The following is a 19,673-nucleotide window of genomic DNA, read 5'->3' on the forward strand; positions in this document are numbered from 1 at the left end:
CTAATAGCTTATAATTGTTACTAACGTTACTTCCTTCACCTACCTGCCCTAAATTAATTTCCCTTCTTCTACAGCCTACCTCAGAGTTTTTAAAACTACTAGATATTCTATTTTCTCCTAACTCTAAATTATTTACAATTCTTAAAATATTAATATTCCCTATCTCTAAATTATTTACATCTCTAGCTATTTTATATTTTCCTACCTGTAACTCATTTACATTACTACCAATTCTATTGTTTCTGTCTATAGTTCTCTGGACTTCCTTTTTAGAGCATTCTAGTCGTCTGATAGTTTTTCCTTCTCTCCAGCTCTCCCTTACTGATGAACCATCCTTCCTCTTTGTTTTCCTACTTTTTCTTTAATTCTGATCTTAATATGCAATCCTTTTCTCTTTCTTTAGTAGTCATATCTGGTACTATAGATATTTTCTTGTAAATTTCCTTCTTTTCCTTCTTTAGCAGTTTGGCACTTTTTAATATGTTCCATTTTTCCCTCTTGTTGTTGAGTTTTACTTGAAGTGCTCTGGGTCTTAATCTGCCTATCGTCTCATTGCTTTGTTCTTCTCTTTCTTTAGTAGTCATATCTGGTACCATAGATATTTTCTTGTAAATTTCCTTCTTTGCATTCTTTAGCAGTTTGGCATTTTTTAATATGTTCTATTTTTCCCTCTCGTTGCTGAGTTTTACTAGAAGTACTCTGGGTCTTGATCTGCCTATCGTCTCATTGCTTTGTTCTTGTTACGGTCGCAGTCTACTTATTCTCACTACTTCTTTAATTTTCAATTCTTCTTTATTAAATTTAAGTTCCTTTTATGTCTTTTATTGGGTCTCTTTAGCGTCCCTAAGAGTTACTTCTATTTGTTGAGTCTAGTATTAAGCATCTGATTCTCTTCCTTGAGTTCCCTGTTCTTCCTATCCAGCTCGTCTCGGCTCTTTCTGCAATCTGCACAATACCAATTTATTACATCTCTGAATGCCAGTATACTGTTCATTTGTGATATTGACGCAATTTGTAGGAAACCACTCCTTACCTTTATCGCATTCTAAGTTTCTAACGCCATTTGTTGCCTACCTACTTCCCTTCTACACTGTGGGCACCTGTCCCCTGAATTTTGGTTAGGCCTAGCACGGCTATCAACTCCACCTACACTATCCCGGTTATTTCTAGATCCTGCCACCTCCTATATGTGCCCTAAATATGCAGAAATGTAATTAATGTTGGAATACTTGCTTTATTCGTTCCAGTTAAAGAAGCTAGATCTCCTACTAAAATAAAGAAGAAGAAGAAGTGTTGTCATTTGAAGGATGGGGGTTCCCCGCTCAGCTGATTGTTGTCATGTCTCCTCTTGTGAAGCTTCTGTCCTGAAATAGAACCCGATTTGATACGAGGAACGAGTTCGCTTAAATTCCAGTGAGTTAATAACCCGATTTTAAGTGCATGGAACAATTTTAAGTGGCTATCGGTTCTCACTGGGTACCTAGGCTAGGTACCTATCTCAGGGTCTGGGTCCATCGTTAGCTGTTTACTACTACCTACCTAGTTAGGTACTACCCTAGTAGCCAAGTAGATAAATAATCATAGCCTAAATTACCTCAAGGTAGTAAGGTGTCAAAGGTTTGGCTTACCAGATTTTAATATTAACCACCATTAAGGTATTGTTTTACTCCCAACGTTTTGTTACGCAAAGTTTGATAAGCTAGCATTGGTTTCCTACTTTTAGCCCAATTAGCCTATAGGCTAATTACCTACTTAAGAGACTCCGGCTTTTGTGAAAGTGATGGCAGGTAGCATAAGCCACTCAATAATTGGGTTAGTCTAGCACTTACCTACTAAATATATGACCGTTCATTCATTTACTTTGATTACGCCTGTGTAGGTCCAGATTAAGGTACCTACCTAGGGTAAAACACTGCTATGTGGATAGGCGGACACTGTACCGTTGCATGGTAACTTTCCCAAAAAATAACTTAAGCACCTCCAGTATCCTGAATATGACACCATTCATAACCTAACCAGCATGGAAATAACAGATCGAGACTTCTACTTTCCTCTTGAAGTAGGCCTAAGTGTTTTCTTTCAAGTCACAAAATAGGTAATGCCATAATTTCTGGTGAACAGAAGTTAATGAATGTCTAGTTATGTGCGGTGCAAACTTACCTCCATGACGCTTTCAAAATTTTACTTACAGCCTAACACCTTATGTTTAGAAGATTGACACCATTTCGATGTTTGCGGAATCACTTGTGTCAATAAACTTCCCATTTCCTGTACTAAATCCACACGCCATTTGTACCCATAAACGCTGGGACACTTTCTGCACAACAATCTTAAACGACGAGGTGTATTGGCCTCCAGACAGGAAAACATGTTGATTGTTCAGGAAGAAGACGAAGAAGAGTGTAGTAGTATATAACATTTAAAAAATTAGTTAAAGACCAGAATAAGGTTATGAATTGCATATATTTATTATGTATTCGTGATAATACGTACCTATTTGTTGTCATAAAAGTAACCAGATTCCTGACACAAATTTCATTGGTTTTGCTGTTATATTACTACGATGTTACCAATGGTTTTTTTGCGTTTACCCTCCAAACTTGGGATGAGACTTACTAAAAACATAGGAAATAATTTGTTCTGACGCCGTATACTTACCCCGAACTACTTATAGGAGAATCCTGGATGTCAATCTGGTACCGACCAGAAAAAACTGGTTATTCCCTCCTGACCCCCAGCCAGGTATGCCCCAGGGTCAAAGCTCACTACTTCTGACCTGCAGTCCCTTCCTGGTCGCTGTAGCGTTTACACGCCTCAGCTCGTCATCCATTTACTGGTCCGTTTCCTTTGTCTTCCCTGTGTGTTAGTGTGTGTGCTGCATGTGTGTAGTTTTTGGTGTTTCTTATGGAAGCTTCATCACAACAGCATTGTCCAGGTCAAGAGGGGCACCGCTCCCGCGAGGTCCCCCCAAGTTGGGGGGACCTCCCCCTCCCAGGAGTGCCCCCCTACGGCTCCAGTGGATCCCGTGTCAGTTCCAGTGGCCCCTGCAGACTGGGCTCTGTCCGGCTCAACACCTCCACTCCCTCCCGTCATGCAGGAGGAGCAGAGCGCGCCGCTCCAGCGCCCCGTGGCGGGGCTTTCCTTTCATCAGGGAGGTGGCCCATAACGGCCCCTTCAGGGTTGGGGGAGGGCCCTTCGCCCTCGGGGGTGCCTTAGTTACCAGTTCAGTCTGGCAACCCACTCCCCCCCTGTCCCCGCATCCGGTGGCGGGGCCGGCTACAGTAAGAGAAGACCTAGAGGAGGACACCCTAGTGCTTAACAGTCTGCAGAACTCCCTGGAGGTCCAAGGGGCCATGGACTCGGGAGCAACATTCCGTAGGGTCCTTGGGATTATCCGGGCGCAAAATGGTTTGTTGGACCCCCCCTACCCAATGCCAGAAAGCCATGGTGATGGAGTCCACGCCGTGGACCTCCATTCACATTGCGTTGTGGTTGGACCACTGGACGAGGGCGGTCACCTCCTTCACCAGAGATAACGATCTGCAGGACGAGAACGAGTTGGCCTCCTTCAAGGAGTTGGTTTTGTTAGGGGGCAAGTCCCTGGGATTCCTGACTACCCAGCTCTTGACCCAATGGACGAACTGGGTCCTGAGGCGTAGGGACGCAGTTCTCGCTCGACTCCCGAGGGGCTTCCTGGACAGGGAGGCGAGGGCGCTCCGGAACGTTCCAGTGTCGGGCGAATCCCTGTTTCCCGATCACCTTGTAGAGGAGGCCATTGAACATTGGAGGAAGGCCAAGCAGGACTCCATCATCTACAGAGCGTCGTCCTCGGGCAGGCAACCACCTTCAAGGCGTAACTCGGAGACGCAGAAGACAAGGCAAGGACCCAGAGTGGGGGTTGGAGCCCTTGCGGGTCTTTCAGAACCTTCTACAGGAGGCTGGGGCCATCAAAGGGCTCAGCCCTCCTTTAGGACCACTAAAGCCGCCTCCTCCGTGTTTAGGGCCAGACCCACTCCCTCTCGCAAGGGGAAGGGCGGCCGCTTCCCCAGGTGGAAGTAGGAGGCGAGGCCTCCTACCCGACTTGACGCCTCGGGTGGAGGGGTGCCTCTCCAATCATTGGTGGGACTGCTAGGAGGATCTTGGGGCCGATCCCTGGACCGTCCAGGTCCTCAGGGACGTTTACCAAATCCCCTTCCTGGACAGGGAAAGTGCAATATCCTTTTGATAGTGTGGATACCATATCATATTGCAATATTCAAGTGGACTACGAACATATGTTTTATAAAGCATAATCATGTGTTCAGCTTTTCTTGTTTTGAAGTGCCGTAACAACATTCCCATTTCTGGGCTCAGCTCGTGTCGGCCTATGAAAGGATCCTTAATATCATTCTTTCTAGGTAAAATTAATCTAAAATTACCAGAGAAAAACAAAATTAAGAAAATGTCAGTAAAACTGACTCGCTCACTCTTAAAAAGAAGTGTCGGTATGGTAATAGGGGCGAGTGGGAACACTACCACGAGACATTCACCAATTAGAACTTCCAATCAGAATCCCCACAAGAGAGAGCTGATACCAACGGGCGATGCGGCCGCTACTACTACTACTAGAGGACGCCACGGACAGCAGCGCCCCTAGCGGACATCCTTAATTATTAGCACCAGCGTTCAGACGCATTCTCTTTGTGCTTGTGCTTTTTTCGGGATTTTCTATCACCATCATCATGGAACGTTCTGCCATCGCAACGGCTAAGTTAAGTGCCTCATAAGTAATGTTTTACTGTCTTTTTGTCTTCCGGGAACCAGTATTTTCCTTCTAATAGGTCATATACGTTTCCCACGGTTGTCTCGTGGCGGCGCCATGCTGCCTCGTTAAGAATTCCCGTCCTCCATACTGGACTTCTTATACTTATGGGCTTACTATATTACGTTCATCGTTTTTACATCGAGTTTTAGCTAGTTTAGCCCCTTTACCATTTCTCTTAGTTTGGTATTAGGGCTATTATTTGTTCCAGCCCAGCATCCCGGCTCTTGCTCTTCATCGGCTATCGCTGGCTCCGAGTAGGCTTCTGTTCCTCGGAACAGTTTGCCTCCTCCTGGGCTTTCTTTTTCTTCTCTACTAAAAGTGTCTTTGTTCCGATACGTAATACAAACCCTCGGTCCTTTAACAATAGGAAGGTAACTAGCGGCAGCTGGGGGGGACGGTCGTAAGCTTCGAACAAGGGAGAACGGTAGTTAACTGCTTGTCCGGTCGTGCGCGCAGCCGCGCGCCCGGGCGGTGAAGAATCACTTTTGCTTTCTTTTCGCCGTGGTGTGACAGGACGTGTTCGTCATCGCTCTGCCCGCTATTTTCGTCGTGTGCTTTGGATTACAATTTCTTCTGACTGGTTTGTGTGTGGTCTTGAATGAAATTGTAAGTACTCTTTTTTCATTTTTCATTGAAGTGAAGATTAATTAACATGGATCAAGAAGAGCTTTCGCCGCGCCCACCAACTGCCCGTAGAGTGTGTCCCGGGTTGGAGGGGCGTAAATGCGGCGGATTCCGCTCTTACCCAGATATAGATCCTCATGAGTTGTGTTTTCGGTGTCGGGGGCGAGAATGCTCCCGAACCGAACCATGTGATGTATGTGTAAATTGGTCCGAGGCGCAGTGGGTGCTGTACGAGGGTAGGAAGAGGCGTAGGTTGACCAAGGAGTCGTCGGAAAGCTCTCCAGCGACTCCTTTGGTTACGGATACCTCGTCATCCTTCCTGCCTCCAGCTCAGCCCCCACGATTTGCGCCTTCCCCTGCGGGGGGGGTTTCGGAGTCCTTCTCCTCACTCGATCCGTCGAGTGTGGAGGAGGGTGCCCGATACCCGGATGTACAATTGTATTCGGGGTCTTCCGTCCGCTCTGGGTGGGGTTCGTCCTCCCCCAGGCGTGAGGGTGCCCCTCTAACTGACCCGACTGTTCCTCCCTCAGGTGTGCCTTCTGTGAGTGACGACCTTGGACAGGTGTGGGCGTCGTTGGGACTGCAGGGCGCCCCCAGTATTCAGGGCTTGATTCAACGGCTAGCGGGGTCGGCAGTGGTAACTCATGGTGTGGTTACAACTACGACCAATACAGTGTCAACACCAGCGTACGCCGCCCCTCCTCATGTTGTGTATACGCAACACATTGCGTCAGTGACTCCAACGGCGTCAATTCAGATGCCGATCGCTGCCGTGCCTAAGAGGGGCGTGCCGCCGCCACCTGGGTTTTATGTGCTGCCGACGCCCGACTTTCGCTGCCCCAAAAGTTCGCCCCTGGATCTACCGCCCGTCCCAATGATGAGTTTGGCTGAGATGGAGAGGTCTGTGACGCCGGACTATGCTGCCGTACCTGCCGTACCTGCAGCGAGTGTTGCTGGCCCAGCCCCTCGCGCCGCTCCTACGAAGCGCGCGGTGCGGAACTCGAATGTTGATGTTGCTGCTGGTGCTGGTCCTGCTGGTGCTGGTCCTATTGGTGCTGTCCTGCTGCTGCTGGTCCTCTGGTGCTGGTCCTGCTGGTGCTGGTCCTGATGGTGCTGGTCCTGCTGCTGATGTTCCTGCCGCTCCTGCCGTGCCTGCCCCTGCCCACTGTCGCGTCTCGTCATGGAGTGCTGCACCGGTCTCAGGTCTTTCCGGACAGGATCAGTCGGGGCGTGTTGCTTCGGCAATTGGCCCGACTTTTCCGTGGATGGAAGACCTGACGTCCGTCCTGAGAGAGCTGACGAAGAAGAGGAGGAAGAAGAGGAAGATGTCGTCGTCGTCTTCATCGTCTTCTTCGTCGTCTGTTGCCGCCTCTTCCCCTTCGACTTCTAAGGCTTCCAAGCCGAAGAAGAAGAAGGCTGCCTCCTCCCCCCTAAGAAGGCTCCTACGGGACCTTCGAGGGCCCGTCTCGCTCTGGCGTGACGGGGGGTGTGCTCTGCTGGTCCTCCTCCCGTTCCCTCGGGAACAGGGCCCGTCTCCTCTTCTGAGAAGAAGAAGAAGACGGGGACCAAGGATGTGCTGGCTACGGCTGGTACATCCGCGCCTGGTCTTAGTAGCACTGCTGCTAAGTCAGGTACCGGCTCGACTTCTCGTTCGCGAGAAGGTACGAGTGTAACGGTCTCCTTCGGGCGACCGTGCAGCCAACGTCAAGACGCCTGAGCTTGCTCACCGTCGCGACAGAGGCACGGAGCAGAATACTGTCCTGGAGAGTCGCGCAAGTGACGCTCCGCCAGGCCAGCGCCGCTCTCGTAGCGACCAGGCCGGTACCTCGGTTTGACGTGACGGTCTCGGACCGGCCACGGGTTGGGAGGCTGAGAAGAGGTCCCCTCGACCAACTGCACCAGCTTCGGCTGGTACAGCGGGTTGGTTTTGACGTGCCGTGAGGACGCTCACCGGTCTCACCGCGAAAGCGAGCTCTGCAGATCACCTGACCGCCGCTCCCACAGGGACCGGGCGGAGACGGTGGCCAGCAGCAGCTCGTCTGACGCACGAGAATCGGGGTCGACGTGCTCAGTCGAGCCGCTCGCCACAGGTGAGCGGCACGACCAGCCAAGCCTGCAGTACGATCCCCACCGCGGGTTGGTGATCGGCTACAGCCCCCCACGTACGCTGGTCCTGCCAGCGAACGGGGGGGAGCGTCAGGTCTGTCTCTCCTATACCTTCAACTTCCTCGGGCTACACCGGGAAGAGCGAGGTACCTAGGAGTGATCGTGAGAGGTGCGCCGCTCACGATCCCGCCACGACGCCGCACGAACCAGACATGGTCTTAGGACCAGCCAGGTCGTACGCGCAAGTGGTTGGAGGCGACCGTCAGGGGTCTGTTGCTGTTCCTCCTTCTGAAGGAGGAGGGTCTCGAGAGCTGCTCCTGTTGGCGGGACTGGACGGTCCTACTCCTCAGGACGCTGTGACTCCTGAGATCCAGAGGAACTTTGCCCATGGTTATTGCGCTGATTCGTCAGCACAACGACCTGGGGGAAGGATCGCCGCTACCACCATCTGAGCCCACGTCCCGGCTCGAGTCATTTTGGGGCCCGCCCCAAGAGGGAACCCAAATTGACGGTGGGACTGCCGCGATCGGAGCTTGCAGACTCAGTCCTTGACCAGGTGGAGAATTTCGTCTCAGGCGACGAGGAGGACTCACTTAAGTCCAGGACGGTCTTCCAAGCTACTTCCTCCTCCTCTGCAGCGACAGCGGAAGTTCTACGTGCCATCAGTGGATCCAATACCGCCCAAACAGGTTAACCCGGAGCTAGCTAGGCTAACTCCAGGTGTGTCCCTGCAGCAGCTCCTGTCGGAGAACCTGTGGTTCTCGCAGCAGGAGGCACTGGGCCTGGAAGCTACCGCTATGGCGGCTTTCCAGGCAGTCTCTTGGTTGGATCTGTGGTCCCTCACAGTATCCAAGGTCGCGGCCGACGCCGGGGGCGCTGCCCTCGAAGACGACCCCGACTTCAGGAGACTGTGCCAGTCTGGAGGTAGGGCCATCTCCTACCTCGCCCATCAGACGGCAAACCTGTGGGCCAACTTGGTTCTCCGTCGTAGGGACGCTGTCCTTACACGAGTAGCCAAGGGGGCCGGGCGTGAGGCGGTAAATGGACTCCGTAACGGACCAATGAAGAGTTCCTCCGCTCTCTTTCCTGAAGAGATGGTGGACGCTGCGGTGGAAAGACGGCGCACTGATGACAGTGACCGTCTGGTTCACCAGGCAGTTACGAAGGTTTCTGGGCAACCTCGTACAACTGCGGCTAAGCCTAAGAGTTTAGCTAGCGCTTCCTCGGCTGCTAAGACGGCTGCTCCATCGAAGCCCCGAGGAAAGACTCTTCCTGCTTCAACTTCTGGTAAGGAGGCCGTAAACCAGCCCTCCTCCCAGCCCTCCTTTCCCCGAGGAGGTGCTGGGAAGAAGTCGAAGCGAGGTGGGAAACGCTAGGGACGGCGTTCCCCCTCACCAGCTGCCGGAAGTGGGGGGGTGCCTGGCGAGCCATTGGGCAACTTGGCAGCGCTACGGTGCCGAGACCTGGATAGTAGACTCCTTCGGGAGGGATATATACTACCCTTCGAATTCGAATCTCGGCCACCCCTCACCTCCAACCCGGTCCATCTGCAGACATATGTTCTGGGATCCTCAAAGGACGACGCTCTTCGGCAGGAGATCAAGACCATGCTGACCAAACGAGCTGTAGAAGTCGTAGTGGATCGGTACACCGGGCTTTTAAACAGCCGCCTTTTTCCTAGTGGAAAAGGCATCGTGGGGCTGGCGCCCGGTGATAGATCTCTCTCCCCTGAACCGATTTGTTCGCCAGACTCGGTTCAAGATGGAGACGGCACGTTCCGTGCTGGACTCCATCAGGGAGAACGACTTCATGCTTTCGGTGGACCTGAAGGATGCGTATTTCCAAATACCCATCCATCAGTCCTCCAGAAAGTACCTCCGCTTCATCTTCGACGGGACGGTGTAACCAATTCAGGGCACTTTGCTTCGTCTCTCAACCGCCCCACAGGTGTTCACGAGAGTGTTCACACTGGTGTCTGCTTTGGGCCCATTCGCACGGATACGTCTTCTGAGGTATCTCGACGATTGGCTGGTCCTGGCGAGCTCCCGCTCGCAGTTGCTGCAGGGACAGGGATCGACTTCTAAAGTTTTGTCGCGATCTAGGGATCGTGATAAACTACGAGAAGTCCGATCTCGAACCCAAGCAGAAGATGAAGTACCTGGGTATGCTGATCGATACGGTAGCAGCTCAAGTCCGCCCCGCAGACTTGAGGATCAGCAATTCAGGGAGGCCAGCCGGCCGGTTCCTGTCTCGGCAGGAACAGGCAGCGCAGCCATAATGGCAAGTCGTGATCTTGCCACCTGTCGTCACTCGAGAAGTTAGTTTCCTCACGGACGTCTTCACCTGCGGTCTCTCCAGTGGAGACTAAGGGAGAGTTGGTCACAGGTAAAGGATCCACCTTACTTCCCCGTGTCATCACGGAGAAGGTGAGGCAGGACCTAGCCTGGAGTGGCTCGACGACAGGAACCTCTTAAGAGGAGTGGCCCCTACGCACTCCCCCCCCCGGAGATGCTGCTGTTCTCAGACGCATCGACCGAGGGATGGGGCGCACACCTGGAGGAGTTGCTGGCTGCAGGTGTGTGGGACCATCACGACAAGCACCTTCACATCAATGTCCTGGAACTCAAGGCGGCGTTTTACGCTCTTCCAAGAGTTCCAAGACCGCTTGATGGGACACTCGGTGGTGTTGATGTGCGACAACACCACAGTAGTGGCATACGTCAACAAGCAGGGGGGCCTAGTGTCTCTTCCGCACACCAGTTGAACGGTGCAGGTGCACGAGTGGGCCACGGCTCACTCGATAGATCTGTCATCCACGCTACATTCCAGGCAAGAGGAATGTAAGTAGCAGGACAAGCTCGAGCCGTTCGGGACTCAAGGTTAATAGGGACCGAAAGTCGGTCCCTACACCCAGGGAAGTGGCGGAAAGGCCTTCTTTCAACCTATGGGGGCGTCCAGTCATAGACCTGTTCGCCACCCGGCACAACAAAAACTTCAAGTTTTTTGCTCAGCCGTGCCGGACCCATGGGCAGCTGCAGAGGACGCTCTTCAACACCCCTGGGACAACCTCTTCGTCTACGCCTTTCCTCCCTTTTGTCTGATTCGGAAAGTGATCAGCCGAGCGCTGGTCACTCCCAAATCTCAGGATGATCCTGGTGGCTCCCAAACGACCTCAAGCCGTTTGGTATCCGGACCTGCTGGCTCTTCTTGCAGAAGAACCGAGAGAGATGCCCCACTGGCACAACCTTCTAGCCCAGCCACACGTAGAGCGTACCACCGAGCAGTCCAGTCCCTACAACTTCACGGCTGGCTGTTATCCACCATCTCTTGCGAACGAGAGGCTTTTCCTCGCAGCGCAGCAACAGAGATGGCTGGACACGTCAGACAGTCCTCTGCAGCTGTGTACCAGGGGAAGTGGGCCGTCTTCTGTGGTTGGTGTCGTAGACGGGGTCTATCTCCTCTCAGAGCCACTCTTCAGCAGGTAGCGGATTTCCTCGTTTTTCTTCGCCGAGAGAAGCTCCTCTCAGTACCCACAGTTAAAGGATATAGAGCTGCACTGGCACTCGTCCTAAAACTGAGGGGACTGGACATCTCGAACTCGTTCGAGATCTCCTTGCTAATGAGGAGCTTCGAAAGGTCTTGCCCACCCAGGGAACTCAGGCCCCCTGAGTGGGATGTGACTCTCGTCCTTAGGAGTTTGACTCGAAGACCATTCGAGCCACTCCGAGAGTCGTCAGACAGGGATCTGACCCTCAAGACCCTCTTCTTGCTGGCCCTGGCATCGGCGAGAGAGTAGGGGAACTTCATGGTCTGTCCTTCAATGTTAAACATTCCAGGGGCTGGGGATCTGTGACGCTCGATTTCGTCCCGAATTTCGTAGCTAAAGACTCAGAATCCGTCGATCCCTGACGACAGGTTCGAGTCTTTCACGAATCCCCCCCTCCCTAATGGATTTCACCGACAACGATACGGATGAGATGCTGCTTTGTCCTGTGAGGGCGCTACGGCGCTATCTGAAGAAAACTCGACACCTCAGGCCTGAGTGTCGACGCCTCTTCGTTAGCACTGGGGTTACCAAGAAAGAAGTATCCAAGAACACGCTTTCTTTCTGGCTGCGTGAGGTGATCAGGAGAGCGTACGAGGCTGATGGTAGTGACGACATCCGTACGCTCCGACCGAGAGCCCACGAAGTCAGAGGTATTGGACCCTCTTTGGCGTTCCGCAAGAACTTCTCCGTGGCGCAGGTCCTGAAGGCAGGTGTCTGGGCCAACCAGACTACCTTCACGTCCTTCTACCTTCGGGATATTGCCCACAAGTCCTTGGATACTTTTTCCTTGGGACCTGTGTGGCTGCTCAACACGTTGTGTAAGCTTACCCAGCACCCGAGCAGGCAGAAACAGCATCGATTCCTGGTGTGACTGTAGGAATGAATGGTTGAATGAGAGTGCGACTGGCTTCTCTTCTCCATCTTTCTCTCTCTCTACCTGTGGGCAGAGGGTCACGGTCGTCACCATACTGGGAAGGAATCCGATGCAGGTAAGCTACTCAACCGAGCCCCAATCTATCCCTTTAGTTAGGGATAGAAGCAAATATCCTCCACTCCCTCCAACAAGGGGGAAGGAGTGGATGCCTACTTGAGACAACCCATAACTTTATGTTGGCTCCTGTACAGGAACAAGTTCTTGCAATGCTGGTACGAATAGATACGCTTGCCTCTCTCTTAGTACTTGGCTCAGAGGCTGACCATTGATCCTGCGGTGCACACCCCGATCAATCGGACAGAGGTTTGGACCCCTCCCTTGCTCTTACGACCAGGAGGCATTCCAAGGTTGGACGAACACCAGTCTGTTCACCAAAAAGACTCAGATTCCACCCACCAAGAAGTGAGTCTTCCTATTGTTAAAGGACCGAGGGTTTGTATTACGTATCGGAACAAATGACAATTTGTCGAAAATTGCATTTTTCCTAACTATACAAACCTGAGGTCCTTTACATATAGTCCCACCTCATACCACCCCTCACTCTGCAACTTTTTGCATGGGCCTAAAGCAAAAGTGATTCTTCACCCCGCCCGGGCGCGCGCGCGCGCGCACGACCGGACAAGCAGTTAACTACCGTTCTCCCCTTCCCTGTTCGAAGCTTACGACCGTCCCCAGCTGCCGCTAGTTACCTTCCTATTGTTAAAGGACCTCCAGTTTGTATAGTTAGGAAAAATGCAATTTTCGACAAATTGTCATTTTCCATCTTTACGATGTAAATTTTATTTTATTTAGGGTGTTAGGCTAGCCTAGGTGCATGTCCCATGTATTGGTACAGCCTGGTTCACGTGGCCCTCCCACGGTTGTGTTGCTCGCGGCTTAGGCCACTTGCGGTCACGTGTTTCCATCGCACCTTCCCCTTCCCCTTCCCTCCCTACCAGGTATAGGGAGGCGCTGGGGGACCCCTTGGTTGTCATGACAACCTCAGTTGCCTTCCTCCCTCTCTCTCTGAGGTGGCCAGGGGTTTCCTCCCAGCGGGGGGTATAGGGCGCCACCACTCATAGGGTACCGAGTCTCCTAGCGGGTGTAGTTGTTGAGACGGGGAGGAGTAGGCCACCCCCCCCCCCCCCACCCCCCCCCCCCCCCCTCTCTCTCTCCGCCTGTTACGCCGAGACCCTCCCCCCCTCCCCCCTTCCCCAGTTGCTCAGCCACCTTCCCTTTCTATAACGAACGGAGCCTTCCGTCGCAGCCGGGGCACCTTTGGTTATAGATTACTGGCTCTCCGCCAGCGGGCGGGGTGGTCACTACTAGTGGTCGGTTGCTTGCCTACTATATCCTTACATCTCTCCCCCGCTACCGGAAGGGAGCTTGCTTCTTACCCGTGGGCACTCTTCTAGTAGACGGGTGGAGAAAGGTTTTGATATTATTGTTTTTTTAAGGATATGCCCTAATTTTACGATGATTTGTTTAATTTTATTATTCATATGTTTACCATCCCCGCCATTATTCGTCGTGGTTTCCTTTTACCACCCCCACACCTGGTTGGATTCTATCTCTTGTCTCCGCCGCCAGCGGAGCAATAGCCTAGGACAACCAACCAACCTTGTTACCACACGTATTATGCGGGGCTCTGGTTTAATCTAACTTTCTCGCTCCGGCACCAGCGGAGCAACTGTTTAGGCTGTAAGTGTTCTCCTGATACTCATGTATCTTTCCACTTACAGGCTACCAACTGTCAGGTCCTGGGATGCAACGCGACGTTGTACGACCCCTGCGGCCACGATGAGTGCAGGTCTCACGCTCCTTTGCCACGCCATTCAAACGATATGATCGTCTGGCACCCAGAAGCCTGCGCCATCTGCTACGACCTAGTCAGTCAGCTGGCGGAGGGGGTAAGTTCGATTATAGGCTTCTTTATCATTTTACTAACAACTCTTAGACATAAGTTTGTTAACCCCGTTCCGCCATTAGAAGCTCATCTCACCTTTTTCTTTCAGCTACTGGTGTGAGGGAGGTCGCCCTTGCTACCCTGAAAGCGTGGGTGGGCGCTTCGGGAAGAACGCCGCCAAAGGCCAGCCTTACGTCCTTGACAAGAAGCTGGCCGTCCAGATCTTCCCCGCGGGGCAAGTCAACAGGTATGTTGACCCCTTGTCCGCAGCCCCTCTCATAGCCTCCATCAGCAAGACATGCAGCAATCTTTCGGGGTCGTAGCCACACAGGAGTCGGTCCCGGACGTCGCTACCCTGGACCTCAATACATCGAGCTATGGCGGTAGGGGCAGAGGATTTGTTGGTTGAGGTAGGTGTGTCGGGCGCCCAAGGTCTTTCCTTGGGCGTCTCCTGGATCTTCTCCTGTCACTTCTTCCCTTTTTTTTTTTTCAAGCGCTTCTTTCCAAGGCTTTTGTGGGATCTGAGATCCCTACCCGCTCTCCCGCTCTCTCTGTACCCCCAAAGGTGAAGGGACAGAGAGAACCGAAGACCCTATCTAAGACGACTTCTAAGAAGTCATCTTCGTCTTCTTCGGCTAAGAAGTCTTCGACTTCTTACGCTGACGCGGTGAAGGCCAAGCCGAGCTCTTCTTACTCGAAGAGCTCTAGAAGCAAGGCTTCTAAGGAGAAGGCTCGCGCTCCCGCGAGCCAATGCCTTCTCCGGCCTCCACCGCATCCACTCCGGTAACGCCGGTGGGGAGGAGCGGGACCCAGCACCTTTTGATCCCACTGCTTTCTTCTCAGCAGTGGTGATGCAACAGGTGGGCAGATGGTCGGCTCGCAAGTCTCCGCCCTGGGGACGAAATTTGAGCAGATGTTCGCACAGCTGTCGAGCACTCTGTCTCAATCAGGCCAGTCCATCCAAGATCTCTCTAACAGAGTTAGAGAGAATGAGGACCGAGTAGCTGGGCTCTCTCAGGTTCCCCCTTCCAGTCTCCCCAGTGCCAAGTGCTGGTATTTTCCAGCTCCCGCCATAACGACTCTCTGCCAGCTTTCTCTATAGGAGAACCCATGGAGAGTAGCCGCTTACGCTCCGTTTAAGTACGTATGGTATGATCTCTATCCCGGAGTGTGGAACTCGAAGGATTTGAGGAACTTCGAGTTTTTATCCTCCGGGTTTGACGCAGCCTTTCATCGGCTATGCTAGGCTGACCGTAGCGGCTCTTACTAGGGAAGACAAGATCTCTAGGGAGGATGTTCTCTACAGTAGGGATCATGCCCAACGGGAATGGGTTCACTGCCTTGAGGACTGGGAAGTGCACAAACACCAAGCTCCAGGCCTATAAGAGTCCTTTCACTATTTTTGCGACGGAAGAGGAGGCTTCTCTTCCGTTCGCTACAAAATAGTAGAGAGGACTCTTCAGGCAGTCCTCAAGGATGAGCCCATGCCACAGCTAAGGGAGGCGGAGTCTACTTCTCCGCTCTTCCCAGCTTTGGAGAATTGTGGGAGAACTTGCCAGCCACGTTCACGCTTGGCAAGCTCAAACCGGACTGCGCCATGGACCAGTTCGGCGAGAAGCTTCCAAGGCTGCCTGATTCCTTGATTCAGGCGGAGTTCGACGCGCGAACTAGGTTTGGCAGGTCCCTCAATTCACTGATCATAACGGAGATGGCTGCTCTCTCGTATGCTACGGAACCTCTGTTTAAGATCTTGGCCAAATCCCAGCTTCAGACGGTTCAGACGGATGCTTTCGACTTCTTCCAAGCTAGGAGGAATTGCCGAAAGCACGTTCTGCAGGAGTGCACTATTAGGCACGAGCCTAATAGACTCCTGGCTTCTAGCATGTGGGGAGCGGATCTCTTCCCAGAGTCCGCTGTAAATGAAGTGCACCACGAGGCTGCTAGGCTCAACCAGAGCCTTAGAGCTAGGTGGGGTATTTCAATCCAAGAGGAAGCAAGAAGTCCGTCCCCCACTGCTGGTAAGACCCACCAAAGAAGTCTGGTAAAAGGTTCCAGCCTTACCAGAAGCACCAGCAACAGCAGCAATTTGTTCATGGCCGTCCCGGTTACCCAACAGGGACAAACCTGCTAGTTTTCTAAACAGAACCAGCCCATCCTCCTGCTGTCTCCTCAATCACAACCTTCGACCTCCTACGCACTCTCGCCGGCCTTCAACCCTACGTATGAAGGTCAGGGCTACCCTCCCTTTAACAAGCAATCGAGAGGTAGGGCGAGAGGCTACTTTCGCCAGCGTGGCGCAGGAAGGGCGACAAGGAGCAGACAGTTCAGAGGAGGGCGTGGTGGTCAACAACCCGCCCATCAACAATGAGGCTCCCCAGGTAGGAGGGAGGCTGTTCCTCTTCCGTCACAGGTGGGGGTTCAGCAATTGGGCACAGAGCATAGTGTCCAAAGGATTGGGTTGGAGTTGGATCAAAGATCCTCCTCCAATCAAATCATTCCGCCAAATACCATCAAAAGGAATTGACAGATTACGCGGAGGAACTCCTTCAGAAAGGAGCTATTGCGAGAGTCAAGCATCTAAAATTTCAAGGTCGCTTATTCAGCGTGCCAAAGAAAGGCTCAACAAAAAAGAAGGGTAATCTTAGACTTGTCAAAAGCTAAACTTTTCATTCGTTGCGACAAGTTCAAGATGCTTACCCTCTCGCAAGTAAGGACCTTACTTCCGCGTGGAGCCGTCACATGCTCCATCGATCTTACGACGCATACTATCATATCCCTTATAGCCAGACACTTCCGCCCATTCCTAGGATTCAGGCTAGGAAATCAGACATTCTCATTCAAAGTGATGCCCTTCGGTCTGAATGTAGCCCCCAGGGTATTCACGAAAATAGCAGAAGTGGTTGTGCAGCAATTGAGAACTCAGGGAATCATGGTAGCAGCATACCTCGACGATTGGTTGATCTGGGCACCAACTGTCGAGGATGTCTCAAAGCCACCAAAAAGGTAGTTCACTTTCTGGAACATCTGGGGTTCCAGATAAACAAAACGAAATCCAGACTTACCCGGAGTCCCCGTTTTCAGTGGCTGGGAAATCCAATGGGATTTGTCTTCCCACAATCTGTCAATTCCAGTGGCCAAACGGAAGGAAATAGCAAAATCTGTCAGGCAATTTCTCAAATGCAAACAAACATCAAGGAGAAACCAGGAAAGAATCCTAGGGTCCCTTCAGTTTGCTTCGGTAACAGATATCCTCCTGAAAGCAAGGCTAAAAGATATAAATCGAGTTTGGCGATCGAGAGCAAACACCAAATCTCGAGACAAGTTGTCAGTATTCCACAGATCCTTCGCAATCAACTCCGTCCATGGTCAAAAGTAAAGAACTTAGCCAAGCGGGTGGACCCCTTCAATATCCCCTTCCAGTGTTAACCATTCACACGGATGCCTCCCTGTCCGGTGGGATATTCAGTTCAAACAGGTTCAGGGGACTTGGTCAGTTTCAATTTCGCCAGCTCCACATAAACGTTCTGGAAGCAATGGCAGTATTTTCTTACCTTGAAGAGGACTGCTTCCCCCGGAAAAGTCTCATCTAAGGCTAGTTTGGACAGTGCAGTGGTAGTTCATTGCATCAACAGGGGAGGGTCCAAATCCAAGCATGTGAAACCATGTCATGATAGCCATCTTTGCCCTAGCAAACAAACAAACACAAATGGCATCTGTCCGCCACTCACCTGGCGGGGTAAGAAATGTGATAGCAGAACGCTTTGTCCCGGTCAGTTTTCCTCTGGAATCAGAATGGTCCCTAGACGACGGGTCATTCCAGTGGATATGCCAGAGAGTCCCAGGTCTCCAAGTAGATCTCTTCGCCTCACAAGCGAACCACAAGCTCCCTTGCTATGTGGCCCCCCAACCTGGAACCCCTCTGGCTTTATGCCACGGACGCCCTGTCGTTAGATTGGGATCAGTGGAGAAAATTTATGTTTTTTCCTCCAGTGAATCTTCTCTTGAAGTCTTAAGCAAGCTGAGGACTTTCAAGGGAATAGTAGCTCTGATTGCACCGGACTGGCCCAAGAGCAACTGGTATCCTCTTCTTCTGGAATTGGGTCTCCGACCTCAACGGATTCCCAATCCCAAGCTGTCACAATCAGTACAAATGAGGACTGTGTTCGCTTCCTCAGGAATTCTTCAGACCCTAACTTTATGGACTTCACGAATTTTGCGGCTAATAAAAGATGCTAATATTGATCCACAAAATATTCTCTTCCTAGAATCAGATAAGAGAGAGTCAACTATTAGACAATATGACTCAGCTGTTAAAAAATTAGCATCCTTCCTGAAAGAATCAAACACTACAACCATGACAGTTAATCTAGCTATATCCTTTTTCAGATCCTTGTTTGAAAAAGGTTTAGCAGCTAGCACTATTACTACTCATAAATCGCTTTGAAGAAGATCTTTCAGTTAGTTTTCAGATAGATCTGACTGAATCTTATTTCACGTCTATTCCTAAAGCCTGTGCTAGACTTAGACCTTCTCAAAGGCCTACTGCAGTTTCATGGTTCTTAAATGATGTCCTCAACTAGCTTCTTATGATACTGACAACTCGTCTTGTACATTCATAATGCTTCTTAGAAAGACATTATTCTTATTAAGCCTAGCTTCAGGAGCTAGAATATCAGAACTGTCGGCTCTATCCAGAGATGCGGGTCATGTGGAATTCCTCCCCTCAGGAGAAGTTCTGCTGGCTCCGGATCGTAGTTTTTTGGCTAAAAATGAGGATCCTCTTGCAAGGTGGGCCCCTTGGAAAGTCATCCCTTCTTGAAGACCCTTCTCTCTGCCCAGTATCAACTTTAAGAGCCTTTCTATCTCGTACATCCTCAAGATCCTCAGGTTCTCTCTTCATGAGAGAAAAAAGGTGTACTTTGTCAGTAAAAGGTATTAGACAACAAATCCTTTACTTCATTAAACAAGTCCAATCCTGATTCATTCCCAAAGCCCCATGACATCAGGGGAGTAGCCACCTCAATTAATTACTTTCAACATATGAACTTTGAGGATCTTAAAAAGTATACTGGATGGAAATCTCCGACAGTCTTTAAACGTCATTATCTAAAGTCCTTGGAATCTTTAAAATTTCAGCAGTAGCAGCGGGAAACATTGTTTCTCTGATACTGTATAGTAGTCGTAGTATCAGATCCAGGTCTCCTTTCTACTACCTCATCCTCATGCCTCACCCTATCGCCATGCTACTCGGATATCCTAGCCTTAGCCGCTGAAATCATACTAGTGGTTTGTCCCTTATTTTTTTTTTTTTTTTTTTTTTTTTTTTTTTTTTTTTTTTTTTTTTTTTTTTTTTTTTTTTTTGCTAGGGACATCCACACTTTGTACTGATAATGTACTTCAGTGTACCTACCCTTATTTTTATGCTAGGGTAGGACACAATGTGTTTGTATATTTTGTAAATAATTTATCTAAGTAAATCTATTTTGTTAATATTACATACTGCATTATTATAATTTACTATGTTTACTGTAATTTTAAGTACTTTACATTACTAACTTTCTTTTATGTTACTATTTAGAATAAGTTAGGCTTAAGTACTCAGTTTATATGCTGTAATTGATTTACTTATATTATATCCCTCATTTTACAACTGCTTTTCATTTGTCCTTTTTTCCCATCTTGTCTGTTTCTCTGGTACTCTTTCATAGGCCGACACGAGCTGAGCCCAGAAAAGGGATTTTGACGAAGGAAAAATCTATTTCTGGGTGATTGG

The 19,673-nt window shown here is 50.7% G+C and overlaps 1 protein-coding gene across 3 annotated transcripts in view; it reads left to right on the forward strand.

The window, feature by feature from the left end:
* Positions 1-950: 950 nt before the first annotated feature.
* The window catches only part of LOC135220711 (uncharacterized), a 181,981-nt gene continuing 163,258 nt past the window's right edge, over positions 951-19,673 (forward strand). Inside the window, exon 1 of one of the 3 annotated variants that reach the window (XM_064258127.1) lies at positions 951-1,413. The gene's annotated coding sequence lies outside the window, so the exon portion shown is untranslated. The remainder of the gene's footprint in view (positions 1,414-19,673) is intronic. The other 2 variants (XM_064258128.1, XM_064258126.1) reach the window with 2 other exon arrangements.

Source organism: Macrobrachium nipponense, chromosome 2 (assembly GCF_015104395.2).
Source record: "Macrobrachium nipponense isolate FS-2020 chromosome 2, ASM1510439v2, whole genome shotgun sequence".
NCBI classification, from domain to species: domain Eukaryota; kingdom Metazoa; phylum Arthropoda; class Malacostraca; order Decapoda; family Palaemonidae; genus Macrobrachium; species Macrobrachium nipponense.